Consider the following 21545-nt stretch of genomic DNA (forward strand, 5'->3'; position numbering starts at 1 on the left):
AGCACAGGCTGAGTCTATGCCTGTTGGGTTGAGAATTGGAGACTCACAGGACGGCAAAGGCTGGAAGCTCATGACTGCCATCACTGAGACAGCTTCTGCTTCACCTGCAGATCAGGCACTGCAGAACAGGTTCAGCATTCTGGCAGCAGAGGAGTATACTGGGAGCTATGTCCAGTGAAGCACTTAAGACATCTAGGCCTGAGCCACACCAATATTACGTAACAGCTTCATTAATGATCTGGATGACAGAGTGCATCCTCAGCAAGTTTGTAGCCGATACAAAATTGGAAGGAGTCATTGGCACACCAGATGGGTGTGCTGCCATTCAGAGGAACCTCAACAGGCTGGAGAGGTGGACCAGCAGAAATCTCACGAAGCTCAGCAGAAGGAAGTCCTGCCCCTGGGGAGCAATAAGCCCATGCACCAGTACACACTGGGCTGAGTTAGGAAGAGATCTCACTGCCCACTCCAACTGCAGAAGGAAAGTTGCTGTAGCTTATACAATACATAAAATGTAAGGCTTCCTGTGGACTTTTGACTTATGCTCTGATGTTTTCTCACCCCTTGGTCATGCCATCTCAGGCCATTCAAACAACAGCATGGACTCATGAGCACTTGGCTCCCATCTTGATATGGAGTCAGGACAGAGCCAAAGTGCACATCTGGTCTTGGGAAGAGGAGAGTGTTCCTGCTGTCATAGTGCAACCAAGAAGGTTGTCTTTGCTGTAAATTATCTTTTCTCTTATCAAGTCAGGAGGAGACACAGATCACAATCGATATTTACTAAAAGTTTTTCATTAGTCAAGCTATTCTTAATAACAACTACCTATTAATTCAGTACTTTCTCTTATTTCTTCACACAGTTCACTCATTCGTAAATACACACACACATAATCACTCATAGTACCTCATTTGGAGCACCATTTGGGAAGCCCACCTGAGTGGTTCATTCGGAAGCTGACAGCCACATTGATATGCCAGTGGCTTCTAGGTAGGTGCTCAGAAATCCACAGGGGGTTAATTCCTTCCTGAAGTGTGTAAATGTAGTCCTGTATTCTGCGTATAGCAGCCACTGCCTTCTTGGACGTGGCCCAAGCTACCAACTGGAATTGCAGCGGTAACCTTGTACAGATTTGGCCAACTCTTGCTGTCCTGAGTTTGTCACTTCTCAGAGATCCCATGGGACCACAAGCCTCCAGAGGTTACTGGTCCTTGGAAGGCTTTCATGTGCTACCTCTCTGCACATGCACTGCCGCTCTTTGGTCTGCTGTTTTCTCCTCACTATTTCTCCGTCCATGCACAGAGGGAACCCATAGATGTCATTCCCACAACTTGTACAGGAAGTGCCTTTATGGTATCATCTCAACTCCTTAGAGGAGTAAAATTTAGTCAAAACCAGCTTCTCTTCATTTGTTTCAACATAGGCATTGACAACGTCAGCCTGCTTGTGCATTATGCACACTTCCCAAATTTTATCCGACAGGCAGGATGCTGTGATACTTCAGGCTTTTCTGTGCCTACTAATAAAGGCAGTCCCTTTTTCCCAAAGCCACAGGTGAGGGACGCTCCTGAATGCTTTCTATGAGGTTTCAATATAAGAGAAAGTAAATTGGAACAGGATAGTAAGTGAAGGTTAATTTCTGTTTTGATCATTATATTCAAGGCGTATATTCTGGAGTACAAGAAAACAGTTCCACAATACTGCTGAAAAACAAAGCAGAACAAGTACTTGCTCAGTAATGCAATAAGGATGGATGAGTGGTGGGACATTGTACAGAGCTGGGGAGCAAATATCTGTCCTGCTTATGGACTGGTCATGTCAGACCTTTCGATTAGTGCTGTTCTTACTAAAGCCACTGACAGGATTGCATTGTATTTCAGGTGCAATTTCTGTATTTCAAATATGGCTTTTTGGTGGATCAGATAGATGAAAAGAGGTGCTTATTCTAAGCAGGTCTGCACTATGAAGACCTGGGACAAAGACAACATTGAACAATGGCAGCAACTTGCAACTATTTGTGCTAGACCAATCTCAAGAAGGATAACATGCAATGTCCAAAGTGGGACTGTTACAAAATCCTTTCCAACCCAGTTAGCCTCTGGTTTAAATTCTTTTTGTTATAACACAGTCACATTTCATCCATGGTGCTTTCCTGCTGTGCTCTTCTGTCTTCAGGAAAAATTAGAGGCCACGCTCAGACATAAACTTTCTGAAGAAGTAAATTACTTTCCTCTCAAATTTTTCACAATAATATAACAATACAGATGCTGCAGCATTTAATGAGATGGGAAACAACATGATATGTGTCCCCCATGTCTGGTCTCAGTCATATTTAATAACTCTTTGCTGGGATGCATGAGTTATGGTAGAAAGCATCATCCTGCCAGCTGGTGATTTGCACTCCATTCCCAGGCCCAGACTCTCCTGTTAAACTAATACTCATCTTCGTCGTCGTCTTTGTCTCCATTTTTATCCCTGCTCTAAATCTTCAGACAGCGCAATGTCCAGCATACTTTGGCACAACTGTCATATGGCGAAGAGAGAGGCGTTTAGTTATGTGTGCAGGCAGCACTGAGAGAAATGTGACACAGCTCATCCCCCTCCTTTCAGACATCATCTGTCATTCAACTAGAAAAAGCACCAGCAGTAGCTGGGAGGCAGAGAGCGAGCTGACAGGCTGCACATGTTAGCAAGAGCATGCACCTGATGGCTCCTGCATCAAGCTCTTCCTCAGCTTGGGAAGTTTCCCACTTCTGTGGACCCTTAAAATAATGGACCAGCAGCTTTTGAAGTCTTTTGTGCATGCTCTTTCTTTCCTAATGTGCCTGAGTTCTTTTAAACTCTCAATTAAAACCTTAAACTAAAAATGCTGTGGTGTGGGAAACCCCAGATACGACACTGAGAAAGGGAAAGTTCATCAGCCTCTCTGCCCTCCCTGCCTTCAGCTATGCCCTTGGCTGGAAATGCTTGCAGAGGCACACAGGATTTCAAAAGCAAAAAGTTTCAGCTACAATTCTGCTTCTTTTTTATCCTGTGACTCTGTCAAAATATTGGAAGGGAAGCAAGCCAGTAAATTGCTTTTCTGATGGAGGTACAAGGAAGAGGGGACAGCAGATTGACAGCAACCACCACCATTTGTGTCTCCAGACAAACTCTGCACAAGATGCAGCTTTCACACCTGCTCCTAACCCTGACGGTTCAGACTTTCTTCTGATGAGGAGATTCATGATTATTTTGTGATGCAAACGCAGTTCAGTGGATTGATACAGGCTGATGGTAATTAATGACTCCAGGGTTACTAAAACCTTTCCCTTGTTCCTCTGAATGTCCTGCTCTGCACTTCCCCAGTTCCAAGAGACTGAGCCTGGCCAAAGCCAGGGAGCTCTTGCTGCACCCCTGGAGGGGGCACAGGGCTGTGAGAGGTCTTAAAGCATGACGTGTATTATGTTCTGTTTTCTCAAACCTCACTTTTAAATTAAGATAGAAAGAATACGCTAAATTATCCTCTCCTATAAGGTCATAGACACTTGAAAAAAATACCAAACTTTTGCATCTGAAAATGTTTCCCATGCATATATTTACATGCTTATAGACAAATATAGCTGTTCACACCAAAAAATCGTGATAAACTTTGGGTGAAAGCATCGAATACCCTCACAGTGGGTATCCAGTTGTTGTGTTAAAACATTTCCTTCCATCTTCTACTCCTCTCTGAGAAAGCTTGTGGACTATTCTGCATGGTTTCTGTATGGCATATACTATGCCATGGTGTTTCTGCTTTTCCCTTGCAAGTCCCCAAGGAATAACCTATAGTCTTAGTACACTTGAAAAACAGTTTTGGAGATGGCAAAAAAAATGGTATGAGATTAGGATTGTTTATGAAATGAAGTGTTCAAAGATGAACCCTTGGCAGGACAGAGCAATTCATACTATTTATTGGGTGATTAAACTTGAAATAAAATTCTATCTACCCCACAGTTCACAGAACGGTCTTTTACAGAAATGTCAGCAAACCTTTTCAAGCCAGGTTTTTAACAATCACTTTGAACTACACCATAGAGCAATTTTAACAGTTATTCTGAGTAAAGTCATGCTTTGTATCTGCACACTTTCGCCTAAGCCATTTTACTTGTGAGTTGATGACATGAGATAATAGAAAGCGTGTATATAAATCTTTCATGGTGTGCACTTGATGTCTTCTGAATGTGGATGCTACTGAGATTTGGAAAATAGACAACCTCTTTAAATAAAAGTGTGAAAGTCAGAAAAGGTCAGAGAAGCAGAGGAATAACTTCAGCTGCTCCCTAATCCCTGAGACAGAAATGGGTAAAGTGGTGAAAACGCATTTTCAGTTACTGCTGAAAATTATACAGCAGGAGAAACGATCAGGAAGAGTCTCAGTTTGTGCCAATAAAAAAGTGTCACTTCATGGGAGGTCAGATCCTTGTGCTATTTCCAAACTGTATATTGCTGGGTCCTCTTCTCCGTTGTCCTGTCTTCCTCATTTGCCCCTAATTGCTTTGCAGAACCCATTTCTTTCATCTAGTCAGAGGCCACCTTGGCATCAGTATTTGCTTCTCACTTTCTGGTGGTTTTAGCAATCCTGTCACCTGCATTTTCCTCCTGCTTTCAAACTGCCTCACTCCAGCCTATGGCAACATGGGGCTAGGCGGAACACAAGTCAGACATGCTTTATCGGAGAGTCAGCCCTCCTCCTTCACCTCATGTCTGGCAGCTGTCTGTATTACTTTAGGACTTACACTTTAGATTTTATTCCCTTCTGTGACGTCTAGATAACAAAACTTCAAATTTATTCTCAATGGCATTTGAGTCAAAAACTCTTTGTCTCAAGTACAGCTGATGTTAGTTGCCTATGCTATGCAACAGCCTCAAACTATTTCAGTGAACAGGGGGAAATAAATGGAGCTATCTAATCAATAGAGCAGGCTGAACTTGAAGTACCCATCCTTTATTTAAGTGTCTTTGCTGCGACTTAGTGTTTTATTAATCTTAATCCTGAGAACTGTGGTAAGCTGAAAGAAAGTAATTACTGACATTCACTACACTTAGCCAGGAAAGCACTTCTGTATTAGGAGTTCTGCAGGAATACAGACACACTTTCAGGAATAAACGCTCATTAGCAAAAGGTGTTTTTCATGAAGAAAGTAAACTGTCAGCAATAAAAACCAGCATCAGGCCAGAAACAACTGTGGAGAGGCATGAGGGAACATACCCTGTGCTTGGTGACTGTGTACAGACACACCGCTGCTTCCAGCTGTACGCAGCTCCCCAGATGGGAAATGTGGCTCTCGAGATCAGACCCTGCTTTGGGTCCAAGTGAAAACAGAGACGAACACCAGGTGCTGAGATGTGCAACTTCCAGCCAGGTGTTATGTCAGCTGCACTTCACCATGGTGCAAGTTTCTCTGGAAAGGTACGAAATCACCACCCTGGAGGTGTAATCACTTGGCGCTTTCCCTGGGCAAACCTAGGAGTAAGTATTTGTGCAGCAGCAGCAACCAAGCCTATGTCTGAAAGGAAGGTGGCTTTGTATCACTTTCATACTTCTTCTTAACAGTACAAAAGCAGAATAGGAGCCTCTTCTAGATGTCTCAGCCCATGGAAACACAGCCCACTCTGTTATGTCTCAGCCTTGAACAAGGCGTCTCTCGTAACATGAGTGGAGGTGTTGGTGTGCGTGGGTACAGAACGTAATTCCGCTAAATATCAGTTCGCAGAGGAGATGTTCCAGATTGTGATCTGTTTCTCCAGAATATTAACCTATTATGGGGTAGCAGAGATGCTGCCAAAATACCCAGTTATCGACCATCCAGTAGTCGTTTCCACAGGTAGCTCAGACCCAGGGTTAGGGAAAAGCTGAAGCCTGGCTGATGGGTGGTACCACTGCCATAAACAAATGAGATTAGGTTGTCTGTGAAATAGTATAACATCGTGAACAGAGTTTCTTCTCCATTACAGCCCTCTGCCTCTGGCGTTGTCTGTTTGGGATAGTTCAATTTTCCCCATGTGTTTTTCTAGTGTTTCAGGGGACGGGTGCCAGACATTTCCTTTCCCATCAGAGGGCTGGCTGTGCCAGTGCTCCAGCACTGGTTATTAACGTATGGGGGTGGAATCTAAACCAAATGGCTTAAAAGCTGCTTGGAGTGCCTTCAATTTTGTTTGTCTCATGCCCTCATAAGTGATCTTTTGTCCTTTCATATCACTGATTTTCCAGAGAAGCTGGAGGTCGAGGAGGGGGAGGAAGGGGACACAACATCCTCGCACATCTATAAGCACAAGGAAGGATGGGTACACGTTTCTCTCCATAGCACAGCCTGTGGTACACCTGCTAAACTGTGACTGCAGACAATCTCAAACAGAAAAGGCACTGGATGATTCATATGCCAAAAGGATCTTGAAAGCTTCCTTTTTGTGCGGATGTGTAGCAACCCCTCTGCTGTTATCCAAGTGCTCATTTCTCTGATAGTACTGAAGGGCACAGCTTGCTGATCAAAAAAATCCTGTGAGCACTGAGCAAACGGGGATGGAAAAGGTTCTCTCCTGTGTGAAGTCTGCCAGACGGCTTCGCCCCGTGCATGAATGCCAGACTCGTGAACTGCTGGAGCCTTCAGCCTTGTAGAACTCAAAGCCTATATGGCTGAGGCCTTCTGCAGTTTGCATTCTTGTATTCTTTCTGTGCTGTGATTACGAAATACAAAGATTTGTTATTGACTCAGTATTAGGAATAAAGTGAAATCCCTCTGATTGATAGAAAATATAAAGCCAAATGGATTGTTTCCTAAAATAGGGAGCAGCTAGGCAAAGGAGTCCTTCCCTCTACAATTGCCATGAAAAACTGAGAAATCCTTTCCTGATTGCAACTTCTGAGTAAGGATGTGTGCTCTCACACAACAGAAAGCCCTTCTAGAAATTCTTTTTTTTTTTTTTTTCCCCTGCTGCTTGTGGAAAGACATTCCCACTGCCTGGATTTCTGGGACTGGGAACCAGCTGGTTTCACAGAGGTCGGTCCTGGCACCATGGCTGCCTCTGCAGCACAGACAAGGTTGGGAAACAGGGAACAAGATCACCAAAACTCAGCCAAGCTTACCTTTATTTGTTTAATTTCACTGGGGAATTCATGCTTATTTGTTTGAATCCAAGGGATCACCTGTCCCAGCCCCTTGGGATCAGGCAGCACCTTGAATGACTAAGACACTGGAAAGGTCTCCACCACACTGACTGCAGCCAGCAGGATTCAAAGGAGAAACAGTGCCAGTGGCTCGTTTCCTCCTGTCTGTCAAAGAAGAGCCATCCCAGACACAGTGACAACTCAAACCTGTAGAGACAGAGCACAGCACCACAGCAGCGTTCCTTCTCCTAGCTACAGCGTCAGGTATTAACAGCCCTCACACCCAGACCTCATTGCCCTGAGGGATACACTCACATGTGGAACAGTCCCAGGTCATACAGCTGTGCAGAGAGTTGCATTTGTATTGGATAAGAAGGTCACACGGTGACTGGCACAAACTTGCCCAGTCATTAAACGTGGTTCATTTCAGCTGATATATCTGAAGCAAGGCTTGTTATTACATCTGCTGGACTTGTTTATGTATTAATGGATTCAGCAAGCCAAAACATGGTATAAGTAGAAAGCCTCAAACGAGTCCTCCAAAGAAGAAAGATTTTGCCAACAGTTACAGTTTGGAATCTTTTCAGGGAAATTGGAAAAAAATCTGAACACCGAACAAGGCATTTATAAAGGTCAGTCCAGCTATGGACAGTCTGCAAACAAAAAAGTAAAGTCAGGGGAGACCATTTCTCCATATCTTTATTCACCTGGAAAGTAGGTGTTCTGCCTACACCAATTATCTACTTTTCTGTAGACAGCAATTCCTCGTCTCATATCTCAAGGCAGGTGGGATGACTTCTCTTTGGAACTGCTTATCTCTGCCAGAGATTACAGAGGAAGCTGAGAGAACAGGTGTAATGCAAATGCCTGACTCTTAGGTAAAGCTGGGTGAGCTGACTCCTGTCTTTACTGGTCATTAGCTCTTTCCTGCATGTCAGAAAACTTTGCAACTTGCAGAAGTCATGGTACCTTAGTCTGACCATTGCCATGGTCATGACCACACATGATGACATGAAGGTTTATTTGCAGCTGCAATGCTGAAGAACACCTAATGCCCCCATCCCCAGCAAACTGGAAAGAACACAGTGTAAAGAGCTTTGGTAATGTTAAATTGTTCCTCTTGAGTTAGGTACTCTGGTCAGTAAGGGACTATGGGGCCACGTGCCAGCTGTGCCTCCATTTTCAATACTACCTCTACCTGTAAAAGCAGTACTGTTCCAGCAATAGTGTATGCTGCAATGCATAACACAGCATCCTGGCCAGACTCTGCTGCGAACGGTAGCATCTTGGTTTTAAGTAGTTGTATGTTTCCCTCTTCCTGGCATGCTATATATTGCTAGCTGTATATTGAGGAACACAGCTCAAACTCCGGCAAACTGAGAAATATGTGTCCATGCTGTGTGGGTCAGGGAGTGGAAAGGTTTGATACTGTAGTGGAAATACAGCGTTACGAACATTGATAAATGCAACTTAAATATTATCATTGGAAAAAAGGTCTTTCTCCGTGTCACAGAATCACAGAATCACAGAATGTTAGGGACTGGAAGGGACCTCGAAAGATCATCTAGTCCAATCCCCCTGCCGGAGCAGGATTACCTAGACCATATCACACAGGAACGCGTCCAGGCGGGTTTTGAATGTCTCCAGAGAAGGAGACTCCACAACCTCTCTGGGCAGCCTGTTCCAGTGTTCAGTCACCCTCACCGTAAAGAAGTTTTTCCTCATATTTATATGGAACCTCCTGTGTTCCAGCTTGCACCCATTGCCCCTTGTCCTGTCAAGAGATGTCACTGAGAAGAGCCTGGCTCCATCCTCATGACACTTGCCCTACTGTGTCCTAAACTACTGTTCATGCCAAAGGCTGCTAAATAAACTCAGGAACTGTGTCATTAGGGTGTTGAAGGCAAATCCACAAAGCCATAACCATAAGGACCTCAGTGCTGCAGTGCACAGCAGTACCTGTCTGTCTGTGGGATCCCAACTTCCTGCTTGCCTGTCTGCAGGCAGCTGGCAAGGCCAGGGAAATACCTCCTCCCTGGGATGCTGAAGACACCATTTTCTTCCTCTCCCTGCTCTGGCTTTTCACATGTTGCCACTCACACTTCTCACACTGTGCTCACCGCCTCTTCTCCATCTCACTGCTGCTGGCTTTTCTCAGACCATTTCTGGTTTGCTGCCTAGTCACAGCTGTAGGAATAAAAAGTTAGGTTCTTCATTAGGACTTTCTGAAGCTAGATTTATGTATTACTGTGGTGTGAAGTACCTCATGCCACTCTGCTATGGGCTAGGATAGCACATCTGTGACCCTGGAAGAAGGATGAGAGCGGCAGCAAAGAGCATTGCTATGCCCGCAACCCCATCCATATGTCTACAGCCTTCTGATTGCAGAAACCCAGCCCTGGAGTTGATCAGTATTCACTTCACCCATTGCCTAATCCTGCAAGCTTCGAAGAGTAACAAACCTTTCTCTCACTTTCGCTGTGCTAATAATTCTGCTTCTCCATATGCTGAATGTTTCACTCCTATTCTGGGATCCAGGAACTAAGAAATGTTACACATATACGAAATTTTACCAAAAAAAGTTGGCGTGCCACAGAAGCCAGAGCGCTAAGAGTGCCCTGCTTTGACTGCCGTGGGAGCCAGGAAGGAAATGTGAAACTAATATTAAACTTTCCAAAGAAGTCCCACATTGCACAAGGTACTCCAATTGCCCTATGGGGCAGCAAAGCTAAATTTAATTGCAAATTAAATTAAATTGCCTGAAACACCCAACCAGATGCTTGTAGAGGAACCCATCAGTGATGCTTCATTCCAGTTACAAAACAGCCTAAATCCTAAAACGGGGTATTTACCAACTTCAACCTTATTTTCCTTCTTTAATGAGAAGCATCACTAAGGTGCAAATTCATTCCAGGTAGCTTAAGACTCCTTAATTAGGAGGCTAATGGAAAGGCATGGAGTTCTTTAAGAGGACAATCCAGATCTTCACTGGAGCGAATTCCAGTCTCTAGAGGGACAGAAATAGCACAAGCTTTCATAAAAACTCTGTCGACAGATTAGGAGCTATTGTCTGGAAATGATCCAACAAATTCACTACAAAGTATTGTTCTCAGCATGAAATAGAAATGTGATAATAAGAAAAGCTACAATAGCCCTCAGCATATTTATGTTTAATATTTCTTACATCCCCACTTTCTGTTTCGGGTTTTGTTTTTGATTGTAGGTCCTTCTCCATTCTTTCTCTCCCCTTTTTCCTTCCCTTCCTTTCTGACACTCATTTATTTCTGACACCAGACACCTCTCCAATTTCCAATGTTCTCAGACTTGCCTGTCTCCTCCCCTTCTCTTTCCTTTTGCTGTGAAAGCTGAGGGTCTCAGCCTGAATGCCCCTCTTCATTGTGAACAAGGCTCTTCAGAGCAATTTCTGGGCATGTGCACTACGGAATACACATCCCCCTTTCATAAAGGGCCAGCGTGGAGAAGGAACAAGAGTTACAGGTAGCGGTGCAAGATGTAAAGCTGAGAGGTGAGGAAAGTTTCTCCACAGCTATTGCCCCTGATGCCCAGAAATCCCAGAACTGATCTCCACAACAGTTTTTTTTCATACACAAAAGGAATAAGGCACCTGCATGGGGAGTATCAGAAGTTCAGAGAAATCCAGCTTTTTCTGTCATCCCATGAGGTCCAAGGCTGCGGACAAGCCTCTCAGGATTTTTGCCCACATTTCTGCTACCCCATTGAAACTAGCAGCTCTCCTCATGCACAGCAGCAGGAACTGGTGTCCTCTCCATCCACTGGCATTCACCCTCAAGCACAGCCTCTTCATATTGCAAGATGAGTCAGCTTCTCCATTTTTCTCTCATTCATGTCCTGCTTTTCTTGTCTTCTTACCCAGTCCATCTCATGCAAAGATTTCCTGCTGTGGCATTACAGACATGCATTTATGCAGGATTCTTACAGAGCACCAGCACACAAAGAATCTAGTTCAACTATCCATCACCAACATCTGGCCACTCTGTGGGGATAGTCTTATTCTGGCAGGTCTTGGACTTGTGTCAATACCATCAGCTCCTGTTTCTCTATGGCCTATAAAAGTTAAATCAGACGGAAAAGATCATCAGACTGAGGAGTTTACAGACCACTTCAAAGAGTTGAAGGTGAAACAAAGCATCTGAGGGACAGAGCAGCAATGCTGTGGAAGATAACACATGTCTGTTCAATAAATAAGTGGGTTTTGATACACACAGGCATTCTGACAGCAGTAGACTGCACCAAAGGAGCTGAGACAAGAAAGTGCTCTCACCATTGTAAACAGATGAGCTCACTCCACACCGAAACAAGGGAAGAATGGAGGAAAGGCTGGTCATATCAACGGTAACAGTGGACAGGAGTTAGGAGGAACAGGAAGAGGATGGAGAAGATAGAGACAGGCATGTTGGTGGTGAAGCTCTCAAACCTGTTGCTTTCAAGAAGGCATGCAAGGAAGGGAAAGTCTAGACTAGGTTTATCCCACAGGAAAAAGGATTCCTTCACAACGTCACCATGCCCTGTACGTCTGTAAGTGTTAATAGCTAGTGCATTACCTCACACAAATTGGTGACAGTGTGACACCTTCTGTCACCTTAATTACTAACCAGGTGCTACTGGGGCACTGGTTCCAGTGGCACAGAGGGAACAGACAAGGGCTTGTGACTGGGAGGGGGTAAAGATGTCTGTGTTCATTTGCCTCACCATGAGATAGCCACTGTGTTTGTCAGAAGGACGTACACTTCTCCCTGCACTCTCAGCTTATTACAAGCACATCCCAGGGAGAGGGCATAACACCTCTCCCAACAATGTCCATGAACTCACCGAGAGATGCCACGGTTCCCAGCAGCTTTATGCCCTGCACTCCTCAGGAAACTCCCTAACCCAAGGAGCCACACCAGCAGAAAGCAAATGCATCCCATCTTGGAAGAGGGCAGGAGGCAGCACATCCCACACACTGGTCAGCACACCCACAGGTGAGCCTTCCACAAGGAAAATTATTTGTGTGGGGAAGCATTGGCCAAACTGGGCCTTTACTACCTCCACTACAAAACCTTACCATAGCATTTGCTCAGGCTACAAGTCATAATGGAAATGATCAAAATGGAAAAGTTGGCAGAACAGCAGAGCTAGAATGGAATTATCCATCAGTACATATTAAAATTGAATGATTAGAAAAAAAGCTTCCCTCTTCCAATGAGAAAATAATGACGGATGGTCAGATGAAAAATGAGTAAAAGAACAGGAAAGAAATTTTCAGTCCCTTCTGCAGCTAGCAGTCATAAGCCTTCCATTAATTTTAGTTACAGAGAGATGATGTATTAATTAGATTTTGCCCAAGGCATGTCACTTTAATTAAATATCTATTCAAACTAGGAAAACAGGAAAATGGTTTATTTTCTTTCCTAATTCCTCAGTAAGAGCTGAATATTTTCTTACACCATTTCGAAGAATAACAAACAGTTCTTATTAGGACTGAAGTCTGAAATCCTTAATGAGGCACAGAAATTAAATCAAAGCACAGAGTCGTATAATACATGGTTTACAAAAATTAGTCACATATTAGGTTGTGAAACTATCAGCTTGTTTAAATAGCTGTGTATTTTATATTTGACATGAGAAGAAATCCTCCACAGCATTTGAAATATCACAGTTCTGTCTTTAAGCCTTCGCTTGCTGAATTGCATAATGATTGGTGCCATATAAATGCTTCCAGGAGGATCTGACCTGCTTCAAAATAGCAATGAGACACCCTGCCAGGTAGAAACAGAGTTCAAATCGCTGGGATATGACTCAGCTGGTTCGTTCCTACTGCCCTTCACTATAAATACAAAAGCAGTGGAGGGATCCATTTCACATCCAGATCATAGGTTCTTGAACTAGCCTCCTAAATTAAGTACGTGAGCTCCCTACCTAGAGCACAGAAAATGAGGCAGGTGTCCTCAAAGGTCTTCAGAGGAAGAGTAGTCTGCCAGTCCACGTCCGTCTTATCCAGCACCGACATCAGGCAGAGGTAATATCCCTCTGGAAATCCTCAAATTAAAATATTGCTTGACCTTTGGCGCTTCTCCCATCCCTTTGCAAGAGTATTTTGGTACAGTCTCTGTTTGGCATACAGAGAGCAGAGTGTCTCTGCACGAGGGGCCTGCCTGAAAAGGCTATTCCTGCCTCTGTTACTCTGCCTACCTTGAGAAACTCTGAAACACCCAGAAGTTACCTGTGGGGAGGGGAGAGGAAGGTGTCTGTTTAGAGGAATGTAATTACAACTAAGTCGATATGTGTACAAGGTACCCAAAAGCCAAACTGCTTCACAGGCTGCTTATTTTATAAACTAGGAAGACCACTTTGTCCTCCTTCAGTTTTACATAGCACCTTGTGGAATGGAGCCAGGAATCCTATGAGGACATGCACATGAGGTAAGTGATGAAGTCACGAACCTGAACTTTCACAGAAGTCTTCAGTTCACTTTTAACAGATTCCCACTGGCAGGAACATGCGAAAACTTTAAATAGAAAATAAATGTGCTTTCTGGGTGTTCTGTTCTCAGGAAAAAAAGGAAAAAAAAAAAGAAAAAAAAAGGAGCCTAAATGTAGAAAAATGACAGTCACTGGTTGGAATAAAGCTCTTCACGATGAAAGCTGAATAGGGCCTATCCAATGAGGCTGGTTACAACGTGTGTGAAAAATCGCATCCTTTCATACTTGGCTTTTATTCTTGTAGTCTGACATCACTCATTTGCCCCTAGCCATTCATGCCTTTCAAAAGGCAGTTTGATTATTTGTGTTTATTCTTGAGCAGGGAGACTTCAGTAAAGTTCATGAAAAAGAAATTGATATAGTGGCTTGAGCCTTTTGGATCGCTTAATCAAATCTGTTCTTGCAAGCTGTGCATGAAAAAGACTGGCAGCTCAAGGCTTATAGAGAAGATGAATACATTTTGTCACAACACATCAACCACTGACATTTTTCCCATGCACTTATCATAAGGGAAATTGCACAAAATCTTGTTGTTTGTCCGTCTTACTAAATCAGCTAACAAAGAAAGTCACTTCTTAGCAATGCAGATGAGCTCTGAAACACTCCATCTCTTTCTCCAGCCATTGCAATATTGTGAATTTCTGCAGAAGTTTCCTCCTGAAGAATTTCATATATATAAGAATGCTTGTTCTCAGTAGTGCTAACCATATGCTATTGCGCAAAGAGAAAAGCAAGTTATGCCTTGTCTCTCGTGAATTTAATGTGTAAAGATATTATATGTGTGTTTGATGCATATAATGGTACAAGGTCACACCTCTACTGTTAATTATGTCCAGCTTCATTGGGATAGAGGACAGGAGCCCAGCCTGTGCCTAGCTAGCAAGTTAACCAGGGCTGTCCCTACTCCTTCTTGCTTTTGGCTTTCTCCACTTTCTCTGGCCTTCTGGCTTCCCAGATTGGTAAGCAAGAAATCAGTCTCATACCCTCAGCACTGCTCTCATCTTTCTGACTCCAGGACTGACAGCAAGACCCTTCTGTTATTCTTCACCCTTACTCTCTCAACTACATACCACAAAGCATCAGTACTGAGGAATAATACAATGAGAGCTCAATAGCATTGCTTGTATCTTCAGTTAAATGAAGGAGAACAGCTGCGAGTAATGCACATGTAGGACATGTTGTTGAGCTCTGACTAGGCAGGGACAGGCTGGAGTTTTCTCAGGGAAGGTTTGGATCCTGCTGGAGGGTCCCTGAGAGGAGCATGGGGACTCCCTTGGGGGCACCTGAAAGAGGAGGGCTTGTGACCTATCCTTCAGGTAGTAAGCCAGAGAGGATGCACAGGTGGGCAGAGGCACCGGGGATATACCAAAGCAGAAAAGGTTAGGAACCAGTAAAAGGGCCTGCAGAGTTCCTCAGGGAAAATTGGTGAAGGGCTCTTGTGGGAAGGGGTGAGGTGGTTGTGCGACAAGTGGAAAATGAGGGGACTTCTCAAATGGCAGAACTAGGGATATTTGAGCTGCTGTATAGTGCCTGGGACAAATGGCTGGGAGGCAAAACATGGCCACCTACTAGCACAAAAACAGGTATAAAGCATAGATGTGAAAAAAGATTAATTATTATTTATGTATACATCCTGAAGAGTTGCTTTCTAACATCTCTTGGTAGCATACAAGCATGCAGATGCAATACTTCACTAGAGTTACAAGAGTTATTGCGCCTACCAGGGGTCACAGTGTGAACTCATACCTACGTGGCTTTGCCCAAAATACCTCAATTGCCATTTCCAGCATGTCAAAAAGTGCCATAAGACTACCATGTCTTTGCTGCAAGAGTGCTGTTATGACATGTCATCTTTGCAGAAGCAGAAAGGAGCTGGAACAGGCTGCCCAGGGAGGTTGTGGAGTCTCCTTCTCCAGAGATATTCAAAACCCGCCTGGATGCGACCCTGTGCCACATGCTCTAGGGGAACTTGCTTTGGCAGGGGGTTGGAGTAGATGATCTCCAGAGGTCCCTTCCAACCCTAACCAGTCTGTGATTCTGTGATTCTGTGACTTGGCCAGCATGACAGGACATCACCTAAATACAAACCAGAAGAGCTGTTCTGCACAGCAAGGTGAACTCACAGGGTGATATTCAGAGCCAACAGCTGCAATCAGCTTCAGAGAGGATTTACCCAACTAATCACAAAATCACTGTATTTGTCTTCTGATATAATTTGGTAGGTGATCAATGTCAGTGAAAACCCAACAAGATATCATAAGAAGGGGCATGTGAGCACTTGAAATGGAGCTGGCTCTGCATCAAAAAAGATCAAAGAATCAACTAGGTTGGAAGAGACCTCTGGGATCATCGAGTCCAACCTTTGACTTAACACCACTGTGTCAACTAGACCATAGCACTAAGTGCCACATCCAGTCTTTTCTTAAACACCTCCAGGGATGGTGATTCCAGCACCTCCCTGTGTAGCCCATTGCAATGCCTAATAAGCCTTTCTGTGAAGAAATTTTTCCTAATGTCTAACCTGAACCTCCCCTGGCGCAGCTTGAGGCTGTATCCTCTAGTCCTGTTGCTAGCTGCCTGGGAGAAGAGACCAACCCCCACCCCGCTACAACCTCCTTTCAGGTAGTTGTAGAGAGTGACAAGGTCTCCCCTCAGCCTCCTTTTCTCCAGACTAAACAACCCCAGTTCCCCCAGCCACTCCTCATAGGACATACCCTCCAGACCCTTCACCAGCTTTGTGGCCCTCCTCTGGACTTGCTCCAGCACCTCAATGTCTTTCTTGAAGTGCGGGGCCCAGCACTGGACACAGTACTCGAGGTGCGGCCTCACCAGTGCCAAGTACAGAGGGACAATTACTTCCCTAGTCCTGCTGGCCACACTATTCCTGATACATGACAGGATGCTGTTGGCCTTCTTGGCCACCTGGGCACACTGCTGGCTCATATTCAGCCAGCTGTCCACCAATACCCCCAGGTCCTTTTCCACCCGGCCGCTTTCCAACCACTCTTCCCCCAGCCTGTAGCGCTGTATGGGGTTGTTATGGCCAAAGATAAAGCATCTCCATTTGAATCACTTTAATCATTGAATCTCAACAGATGTGGTGAGAAAAGGGTGAATTGCATGTTGGAAGGTTTTCTTTTTCAAAGCTGACAGATCAAAAAAGTGTGGAATTGTCTTACATGGAGTCTCTTGTATGCTTTTTTGCTCTAAAAGCAACATCCTTTGGAAACATCTCTCTTGGCGATGATTCAATGCAAGGAATTGTATAGTTAGGGATGTAATTGTGCTCTCTGAAAAAGTTACAGGGAAGAGGAAGAAAGAAAACTCTTCTCTTTTGCTTAGAATGTCTTTTTAAAAAATTATTTACTACATATAAGGAAAAATCCCTATTAAAGAATATCACAATAGTCCCAGAGATAATAGTGCTTACCTCTTAGGTTAACCAAACCAGGAATGCTCCCTACTGAATGAGATATAGCAGAAGTGTGCATAGGATTTTGTCAGTTATTTGCAGCATTGACAGGGTCATATACTTGAAGACAACCTCATTACACAGATGTCTTAGGGCTATGGTAAGACATAGATTGCCTCCTAGAAACAACACAATACATCAAAACTGCTTTTTTTACTGGACACTGTTCATGACTATACATAATGAAAGCTGCTTCTTCCCACGAGATTTGCAAGAATCCTTCACTTCAGATGTACAATTTGTAAAGCATTCGAGATCCAGAATCAAATCAGCTACCTGTTCTCAAAACAGTTACCATCTATACCTGTACCTGGTAAGACACAGTTGTCTCTCCATTTACCATCCACCTCTGAACACTCTGTGTGGGAGTAAAACAAATGAAAGACCTGACACAACCTGCAGCATTTTTTCTCTAGTAACTCGGAGGATAGGATTTTTATTGTAGAGATGTGCAATATTTTCAAGTGCAAGTAATTATCACAGCTGTCTCAGTTCTTTATGGCCAACTTGAGACATTTCTTACAGCTCTGATGTGAACATTTTGCTTTAGAAGTCAGCCACTCCAGAGGGTCACAAGTAGGAAACCTGACCTGTGCAATGGAAATACCTCCTCAATGGCAATTGTTGCTGCATGCTTGTCCACACTTACGCAGAAGAGATGACCGGTCTCAACAGTAACAAAGAATTCTTTTCGAAGAATAATCAGTGAAGGAAAAGATTAAAAATAAGCTAAAACATGTCTGATATGAAATCGATGTTGCCCGTGCTTTGAGAAGGAGGGTGGACTAAAGACCTCCTGAAGTCACTTCCAGGCTGCATCGTCTATGACCCTGTGCACAGTTCCTAGTGATACCTTTGTTTAACTCGCATGGCTACAAGGCACAGGATGAAGGAAATTCACCTCAAATCAGTTCAGAGCAGCAACTCTTGCTAGGCAAAGGGCTTGCAGTGCACTTCTCCTGTGCAAATGGAGAAGTGGAGGGAAATGGGTGAGGCTAATGAAGCCAGGCTAAGGGAGAGTCCTGGAGTTCTAGGTAATTGAAACCTATCTCCAAGGGTTAAGTCAACTTGCAGCATGAATCCCCTGAATGACAAAAGGTTCAAGGGAAGAAGGGAGAGAAGAGCGACTACTCTAGACAGTGCTTCAAACTCTGACGGACTGGCTAACATGTACCTCTAGGTTTCCTTGTGGAGGGCAAGTGCTTTGCCTTAATATGGCACCACTTAGTGATCTGCCGTATTGACCTTCCTGAAAAGAAGAGTGAATTGCATTTCAGTAAGAAGTAGCTTTTGAAAGAGAAAATAATAAAGATGCCTTTAATTGAACACTAAACCATCTCTCTGAACAAAAAAGATGATTCCACAAAATTGGTATGGCTTTACTGTGGGCTTCATGCTGCTCTTCTACTTCAAGTTCCATTATACTTTTTTATGTTTGATCCATTGGAGAGTAAGTATGTGTTTCAAGTGAGATGGAATTTAAAATAATGATTCTTAAACAACAAAGTAGCTTCTGAATCGGTTTCATGTGATCTGAGAAAGATAAACGCCTCTGTGAATACTGCTGGTGAGAAACTTTCCAAAATGAAATAACTGAAAACAAACTAGCTCCTCTGGGTCACACATGCTATGGGTGGCCTGAGGAAAACTATTGCAGTCTTTTCTTGGAAAAATTTCTTCAGAGATCTTTTGGAGCAGCCAGAATAATTTAAAAAAAAAACAAACTTTGAATGAATTCTTTTATTTTACTAAATCTGTCTTTGTGCCTTGGCTATAAGAGATCGGTGCACCATGTTCTGCTATGCCAGAGAATGCAGAAAGGACATATGAGCAGGTTTCAGAAAGGATAGAAACAAACATCTGAGGCTGGGGCACACCAAGCACTGCAGGTGCCCTGCGTGTGCAAAGTAAAGCACTGGTTTGCAATCCTGAAGGCCTCCACAAAAAAAAAAATCAAAGGAAATCATGGAAGATCAGAAAACTCTTAAGAAAAACTTCTGAGATCATAAAAATGTATGCATGTCAGTTATTAAAGTATTCTTTTTCTTTATGTCATTAAAACCTTGACAAGAAAACCAGGGAAACCAAACTATGCTGAGTAATTGCCAGTAGCAGCTGTATTGCGCCAGAGCAGGGAACAGGTGTGCACCTCTGCAACTCTCTCTCCTAACTCACCTTGAGGAACTGAGCTGCTGCCAGCAACTAAAAGTGTAAAGGGTGTAGCAGGATTCTCTCAAGAAGACAGCTGCAGTGGCAGTAGAGGATGCCCCCTCCTTGGCAGTGTTCAAGGCCAGGTTGGATGGGGCTTTGAGCAACCTGGTCTAGTGGAAGGTGTCCCTGCCCATGGCAGGGGGGTTGGAACTAGATGATCTTTAAGGTCCCTTCCAACCTCAAACATTCTATGATTCCATGATTCTATGATTCTATGAAAGCGTGTCAGGCTTGCAAAGTTTGACGAATACTAGTTTAGACCACCAAACGTATTTGGATGGGTACTTAGAAGTAGCAACAGACTCATCAACCAGTAAGTTTTGTCACCACAGGCAACAGACAGAAAGCTGGAAAAGGACCTAGGTCTTGTATTTTCTTAGCTGCCTTGCTTGCTGTTCTCCTTCTGGGTTATTGTCCTCGTTTGTCCTAAAACAGACCAGTTTTCCTTTCAGTGATTTTTACTTTCAGCTAAGTCTCTTCTAAGTAACTGTACTTTCTGAAACTAACTGCATGCTTTGCAGACAGTGTCTGCTTCTAGGACTGATAACGCTCGAAGTTAGTAGTTATCGCTGAGGCACCGGTAGGGATGTTATGAAGAAAGGCTCTTGCTGTACTTATTCTTAGAGAAACCAAGGTCACTGCTAAACTCCTCACTGCTTATGAGTGAGGAGTCGTAGGAGGGTCGCACCTGCAGGGAGGAGCGGACAGGGCAGGTGACCCAAAATTGACCGAGGTATTCCATCCCATACACGTCATTCTCAGTATAAAGCGGGAGGATTACGAGGGTCTCGCCCTTCTTCTCCCTTCTCACTCCTTCTGGTATGGTCGGTGTCCAAAGAGGACTCTGTCTGTTTTCCTGCTGCCCCCAATCCCGACCTGTGCATCCCTGAATCCAGTTCCCGTCCGTCGCTGGGCCCAGCCTGGGCCTTCCCGGAGCCTGCCCTGCAGTGCCGGTGGTGATGTGGCCGATCGGGGGAGCTCGATTTTGGTTTTGTATATATTTGTATATATTTCATTATTTCCATTATTATTATTATTATACTCTTTTTCATTATTATAGTTCATTAAAACTGTTTTAACTTTCCAACCTATAAGTCTCTCTCCCTTTTCCCTTTCCCTTCCCCTTCTGAGGGAGGGAGGAGGGTTAATAGAGAGCGTCTGCCACCAGTTTAATAGCCGGCCCAGCCTTAAATCGTGACAATTATTTTTAGATTTACGTAGGAAAGTCCATTTTAAGTGCAAGTTGCCTAGACAGTCTAGTCTGCCCTTGAATTGTTCTGGTAGCAATCAGAGTTCACTAGTTGCTAGTGAAGTGGACAACCCATGAGGAGACTCTTTTCTGATATCTTTTTCCAGCATCTTTTCGAAAAGGTGTTGATTCCAGAATGGCACCTGGGATTCCAGTGTGGGTCTTACTGGTCAGGCAATTGTAGTGACATGTCCCAGTTTGATGGTAATGTCAAGGGATGACTCCAGTTCTCAGCCCACCACTTCCCAAGGAGACTGATGGCTTAAAGCCAGGTTTCTTTCCTAGAACAAAATGAAACATATTCTTAAAGTTTTACTTTGTTTTTTTTATTAGTATTCATTATGCTACTCTGGTAACCTTAAAAGAGGCATTAAAAATAGAAAGAAAAACTTGTCATTTCTAAAGTAGTCAAACTATGTTAGCGTGTACTGCAGAGCAACAATTTCACACTGACAACAGTCTGTAAGGGCTGGGGCATAGGACCTTGTGGACTCTTCCACCTCGTCCTTAATCAGAGTCAAATCTTTACATCTGGCTGCAATAACATCTGTCTTTTTTTTCCCCTTTTCCTTAAAGACACTCTGTAAGAGCAGTTCATTTCCTCCTCCTCCCTTAAGCAGTGTTTCAGAGCAAGTTGTAGCACAGTACAGCTTTACAGGGCAGCAATTTTAGTGACAAGTTTTACAACAGATGGAAACTATGAGCTCTTTTCCCTTTTCATTTCCTTATTTGGAGAGTCAAGAATCTTGCTGTAAAACACAAATAAAACAATAATTCAGTAGGATTTAGCCTTTTGCCATCATGGTGACTGGGAAAAGGAAAAAGTCACCAAGGTGAAGAAATATACAGTGTTTTTACAAAAAAAACAAACACCTGTGAAGAGTTTTAAGGGAAAAAAACTTTCACATGTGGATGGGTCCAAAAAAGCCAAAGACACATGTACAGTATCATGCCAATCTGTTTGTAGCCATAAGAACACA

At 43.7% G+C, this 21545-nt stretch overlaps 1 long non-coding RNA gene across 5 annotated transcripts in view; it reads right to left on the reverse strand.

Annotated features, from left to right (window-relative positions):
* Positions 1 to 3913: 3913 nt before the first annotated feature.
* Positions 3914 to 21545, reverse strand: part of LOC137677820 (uncharacterized) — a 35521-nt gene continuing 17889 nt past the window's right edge. Inside the window, exons 3-5 of one of the 5 annotated variants that reach the window (XR_011050322.1) lie at positions 13071 to 20846; positions 10459 to 11216; positions 3914 to 9317 (exon numbers count right to left, since the gene is read on the reverse strand). This is a non-coding gene — a long non-coding RNA (uncharacterized lncRNA). Of the gene's footprint in view, positions 11217 to 13070; positions 20847 to 21545 lie in introns of all 5 variants that reach the window. The other 4 variants (XR_011050321.1, XR_011050320.1, XR_011050323.1 and 1 more) reach the window with 4 other exon arrangements.

This window comes from Nyctibius grandis, chromosome 2 (genome assembly GCF_013368605.1).
Source record: "Nyctibius grandis isolate bNycGra1 chromosome 2, bNycGra1.pri, whole genome shotgun sequence".
In the NCBI taxonomy this organism is placed as follows: domain Eukaryota; kingdom Metazoa; phylum Chordata; class Aves; order Nyctibiiformes; family Nyctibiidae; genus Nyctibius; species Nyctibius grandis.